This window comes from Geospiza fortis, unplaced genomic scaffold (genome assembly GCF_000277835.1).
Source record: "Geospiza fortis unplaced genomic scaffold, GeoFor_1.0 scaffold112, whole genome shotgun sequence".
Classification (NCBI taxonomy): domain Eukaryota; kingdom Metazoa; phylum Chordata; class Aves; order Passeriformes; family Thraupidae; genus Geospiza; species Geospiza fortis.
In genome coordinates this window covers 9,849,806-9,855,805 of record NW_005054298.1, presented here as the reverse complement: position 1 = coordinate 9,855,805, position 6,000 = coordinate 9,849,806, and the positions used below count along the sequence as shown (strand labels likewise).

Genomic DNA, 6,000 nt, shown 5'->3' with positions numbered 1-6,000 from the left:
CCGCCAACCGTCCTTATCTGGGGGTTGCGCGGCTGCTCAATGAGCGTATGGCGAGAGCAGCCCTGCTAACGCCTTAAACAACACAGCAGCGTCCGCTCCGTGCGCGGCGCAATTTTTGGAACCTCGCACCGCGGCGTGTGCGCGGCGCGATCTGAACAATGCTCACCTCGAGCTGAACCGAGCACCCCGCGGCGCTATGCGGGAGCCGCGTGGGGCTGCGAGCTCCGGGCACCGCTCCCGCCTCCCGGCGCCGCCCCCGTTTTCCCTTCCCCCTCCATGCACAGCGCTGCTCCCAGCGGAGTCCGTGCGGGGCACCCGCGGGGCTGCTCTGCGCTAACCCCGTGCGCTACCCGCGCACCCGCGGTCACTACACAGCCCTCAGCCTGTCACAGGGATCCGCTCCACATTCGGCTCCGAACACCCAGGGAACCATGAGTGGTGTAGCAGGGGAAACAGCCTACTATTCCATGCCAAGTATCCTGTGAAAAACACCTTCCTAAATACCAGCCCCTGGATCCTACCTTCTCCCAACAATACAACTTCACCCTCTCCAAAGAGCGCCTGCAGTCTTCTCCCCTCACGGTAACAGACCCTTCAACACTGCCAATTTTTAATTCAACAATATTGATTCATACACCAAAGGAGCTCTTTCCTCGTGCTTTTGTTAAGCTGTGTTTCGTTTTCACATTCATCTCGCACACTGGATTTAATCCACCACTGCCAAATGCTCAGGCAGCTGCCCTAAGGGCTATCGCTGCCCGTGTCTGCCGGCTCAGGGGAGCCTCACTCGCCTGGGGCCCGGCAGCAGAGCCCCAGCAAGAGGGTGGGCTCCAGATCCGCATCAGTGCAGAGATGCTTTTAGGGAAAGTCAATGGGACTCTGAGTGCCAGTCACCATTCACAGCTGCCTGATCAGAGCCCCATCACGGCAGCATCCAGCACAGAGATAAGTGTGCTGCTTGCAATTACAGAGATGTGCCCCAGGGATAAATTCGATCCCGGGAGAGGAAGGAATCCATCTCTTCTTCAAACTGCCCGAAAGCCAGGAAGAGTGAGGGGAACTCATCACTCAAACATGAAAGAAAACACATGCACAGTGCAAACATACCCTGCAGTTCACCCCCAGGAGAAGGCCAGGAGGATGAGCAAAGCCATGCACGACTTTTTGTTGTTGTCCTTATAAATTAGCACAATTACTATAGTGGTGCTTGGACAGCTATTGAGGAAACAGCAACTGGGGTGAGCAAATGTTACTCCCAACTATGCTGAATTCATTTATCAACCCCAATGTGACACCTGCCTCAGAAGGTCAGAGGCAGAAAGCAGAAATCATGTATGGATTGACAGAGTCAACAGATCCGCTACAGACAGATAACAGACAACCCAGGGCACGGCTGGCAAATGAACAAAGAATTAATTGAATTCCAGCCCTGGCTGTACTGCACTGAGTGCACTGAAGAGCCCACCCGTTCACTGCTGGAACAGTTACAGGGGCTCTGCCTGAATTAACACACACCAGGGCCCAGGAGGAAGCTCGGGAGCAGCGATGGGCCCTGGCAGCAGCCATCCCACTGCCTGATCCCGATGCAGGCCTCTCCCCAGGGCAGCCAGCTGGCGGGCACAGCTCCACACCAAGGCACAGGAAGGGCAGCTCTCCATCCGAAATTCCAGATAATGCTGCAATGCTGATAACTACACAGCTATTCCAGGCCTTTACATCAGCACAGATCTTTTAGCCTCCTATTTACACGGGCCCCCGAAAGAGTGATCACAGAATCAGAGAGCGACAGCCCTCAGCCTGAGGGTCTGCTTCTGCTCATTCGACTCCCGAGATTCCCCAAGACAGTCAACAAAGCAAGTTGTGCCACCCAGTATTCAGCTCATTTGGCATCTGCTGCTGCTTTGTCTTGTCTCAGAGTACTTTCTGTAGGCGCCAAGGGCTGTCAGCAAACCCTTCTCCTGCCTCTCTCCAAATGCCAGGTCATCTCTCCCAGTAAAGAAGTCTCTTGTTAGTTCCCAGGATGCAACACAGCCTTTCCCAATACAGACAGTACTTTTTTTCAGAGGTCAACAAAAACAACTCAAAGCATCTGTCCTTTAATATCTAGGTGGTGTTGAAAGACTTGCAGGCAGCTCCCTGTATCAGAGAGAGACAGTCCATCATCATCTGCTCCAGCAGTACATGGTCACCAAGCAAGGCAGACAAATCCATCCAGTTTAAAATGACACACCTAAACACACTCCCATAAAAGGGTAAAGAAGCTGCACAATCCAGCAACATCTGATTGAGCACAAAGAAACAAGAGTGAATCAGCTCCAGGCCACCCCAATAGCCTGGCCAAACTGGGGGGGGAGACAAGCCCTTCCTTCCACTCACCACACCATGCCACAGCAGGGACGTGGTGGTGGCTGCAGGAACCTTCATCCCCCCTCTTTGCAGGGAAGCAGCAGTGGGGTGGGCAGTACACCCCCACAAAGTCACTGCACTCTGCCAGCCTCCTCCTGCCCCTTCCACACCTGGCAGCTTGGGACCTAAACGGGAATGCTGGAGAGAGCTTCTACAGCAGCTGTGACACCAGCTTGCTTCATGCTGCTCCAGCATGCTGATTGCCACCACTGGTGACACAGCTCAGCTATTTCACTTTGAAGTCTGTCTGAGAGGTTCTCTTTGGAGAAGGAATAGGAAATGGAAGACAAGATTTCTAAATCTCAATATGAAGAAAAAGAAAAGAATTGTAAGAGTATTCAACCAGGGTTTTTTGAACAGTTGCTTAGCTAATCTTCTGGATTCATAAGCAAAAACATGGAGAAGTGCTTGCATACTTGGAGTAAATTTAATATGCTTTTGAAAAAAGTGTAACATTTCAGATCACACACTGAGAAGTCCAAGGCAAGCATAGATGGCACACATCACTGCTGGTCTGATCAGTGCTGATCAGTCAGAGAGGGAGCAGTTCTAATTCCTTGTGACATGAAACATCCACCACAACTGAACTGGGCCCTCAAGACCAAGCTGAAGTTAGATGACATTGGCAAATTTAGTTTTGAAGCCAGGTATTTTGGGTCAGCACAGCAGTAACCAAAGTCCTGTCAGAGAAACCTGGAATCAGCTTCTGAAATGCTGCATCCCCCCTGCACACAGCTATAACCACATCCGCCCTGGAACAGTCCATCTCCTTCTGCCATTCCAAGAGTTCACATTCATCTTCCAAGGCAGCACCACATCTGCACTGGAAGCATGAGTCCATCTCCCCAGCCCAACAATCCTCACACAGACACAGATGCTAAGTTTTTTTGTACAAAACAATTTACAAAACCAACACCAGCAAAGAAAAAGGCAGCAACAGCAGCACAACTGGTTTTACTGGCATGACTATAAGCTATGGTCAAAGAGCTGAATGGGGGAAAACTTTAAATATATATTCTTGAGTTCTTTCTCTAGATTGATGAGATACCATCTGTTCTGTCACAGACACCACCTTGAAAATCATCAAATTCCGTGATGGAATTAGGTGAACCAAAACACCCAATGAAACCACCAGCACTTGTAAAATAAGCAAAAAACTGGTTATTGAAAGTTCTTCTTAATTTACAAGCCTAGTAACAGATGAGCAACTCAGTAAAAAATGCATAGTTCTACAGTGAAATAAATTCCAGGAGAACTAAGGTCATTTAAATGTTGGGAGACATTAAGAAAAGGTTGTCAGAAATTATCTCTACAGAGATGCATTTTTACCACTACTGTTAGGACACAAGGGCACCTTTCACGTGCAAAAGCAAAAAATTCCAGTAACTATCTTCTGGATTCAGTAAGAAAAGCCAACAAAAGCCCCTCAGTTGTCTCTTGATCTAAAAGCTAGAGATTTTGTAGAACACATGAGAAATTCAAAGCCATTTAAAGAAAATGCACGACAGAGCAAAAAGTTATCATTATAAAAATTCCACAAAGACAAACAGGGTGATGCTTAAAAGAACATGATCACCCTGAAATGCAGACATCTGCTTCCAGAAGAGCTGACAAGTATGTCCCAGGTGAAAGAGCTGGACCAAGTCAGCCCTCAATCACAGTGCTCCTTACCCTGCCCCTGCTCAGGGGAACTGAAGGGGAGTTCCAAAGAATAACTTCACCCTGTTTTGCAAAGATTCTCAACTTGTGGTTGTGTATGATGAGAAGAGGAGCAGCCACTGGGCTTTCTCCAGAGGACATGGAGGGAAGCACAAGTTGCAGAGTCACTGCTGTGGAGTACAGGAGGCTTTTCTACCCTGAGCAAGGTCAGAGCTCAGACAGCACAGCAGGTAAATCACCACTGACACAAAGACTTTGCAGTTGAAAGCAAAGTTACAACTCACTTCACACTTCCATATCTCAATTACCCCAAACACTGCTGGAAAAACAGCAGCAGCACCATCTTTCAGGAAGGTGATCCTGCTTATGCAGCTTCTTACAGCTATGCATACTCAATGCTTAGTGTCTTCACATGAAACAACATCCAAAAAAACACCTGCCCTACCAACTGCTATTGCCTTTGGTTCCTCACCACAAAACATTAGCCACAAACACTATTCCGTTCATTTCTACTGCCCCCAACTGAGTGTCTACACTTACAGCCAGGTCCTCAGCCAGGAAGGAAAAACTAATATAACTCTGTGAGCACTGATGAGATCTTGCCCTGGGATCAGCACCACTACTTTCCTGTAGCTTTGGTAACCAGTTGCATCTCAGAGCTCAAGGCATAATGAAGCCTCATACAATGAGGCTTCATTGTATGAAACATTCCTTTTGCTACAGAAAAGCAAAAAGAATATGGCAAGGAAAATAACAAGGCCATTGCATTGCCCTGTTTAGCTTTTTGTAGGAAAATGGAAAGGCTTTATTATGGCAACTAATCAATTGCTAGCACAGCAATGTGCCTTATTAACAGAGCAGGCTGCTTTACCTCGTAACATTGCCTTCCCCTCCATTAGCAGCAAAAGGCTGCTACAGTGCACAGAGCAAGTGAGAAATCACACTGGGAATCTGCCTGCAGGCAGAACCATATTAGCTGGAGCACCTCAAAAGCTCTGAGCACAGAAGCACCGACCCCAACTCCATCTCTAACACTACAAGAATAGAGAGGGTCAACACATTTTAAAACTGGAACAGAAGTGTTTCTGAGGGTTTAGACAGCATCTGGAAAAAAACAAGGCAAGTACGCAACCTAGCAGATAATCACTGCTCCCTTAGGGCTCACAAAGTCTAGTAACAACTGTGAGGATGTTCAAATATCCGGATACTCCCCTTGATCACTAGTTCCCAAGCTTCTGAACATCTGCACTTCCAGATTACACCATTCAACACCAGCTTTTATGAGGAACAGCAATACTGCAATGCAATGATGACAGGATGCATGGCCAGCCTCATGAGAAGGGCACCAAAGAGGCGCAGACACAGCAAAGTCCCAGCAGCTGTTGGCAATGTGAAAAAAGCTGGGGATCAGTCAGGGAGGCAGAGCAGCCACAGTGGTGAGGAGTAGGCAGCAGCCAAATTGAGTGGGGAACTTACAAGATGATGACAGCTCTTGCTAGGTCGTAGCTAATGAAGCTTTGTTCTTGCCTTGTTTGGGAAGAAAGGAACACATGCAATTAAAAATGCAATAGCATTTTCAGTAGCCCCAGTCTTTGTAACACTCTGGAAACATCGTAAGACCTAGAACTTCCAAAGCACCTCCCACCCTGCACAGCCAGACTGCCTGCTCAGCATGTACCACACAGTCCTACGCCTTTGGAAAGTGTCTCCAGACACAATCAGCAACAGCCTAATGTACAACAGTGAAGAACTCCATTCAGAAAAGAAGAAAGGTTCAAGATGCCTTTGTCATCCACAGAAAGATACAATAGCCCAGGAAAGTGAAGAGATGGGTGCTAGGAAGAGAAAGGGGTGAGAGGTGGGAAGAAGGAATTCCACAGAGGAAGGCACCACTTCAGCCAGAAGGATGACCCTTAAAGGCATGGGTTAAAACAT

General features: G+C 48.2%; 1 protein-coding gene and 1 non-coding gene across 21 annotated transcripts in view; one reads left to right on the top strand and one right to left on the bottom strand.

Moving 5' to 3' along the window:
* Positions 1-6,000, bottom strand: part of CLASP1 (cytoplasmic linker associated protein 1) — a 158,345-nt gene that overhangs the window by 126,407 nt on the left and 25,938 nt on the right. The window lies entirely within an intron of this gene.
* Positions 7-123, top strand: LOC115948177. Its single transcript, XR_004082025.1, has one exon. It is a non-coding gene; the product is annotated as a U4atac minor spliceosomal RNA (small nuclear RNA).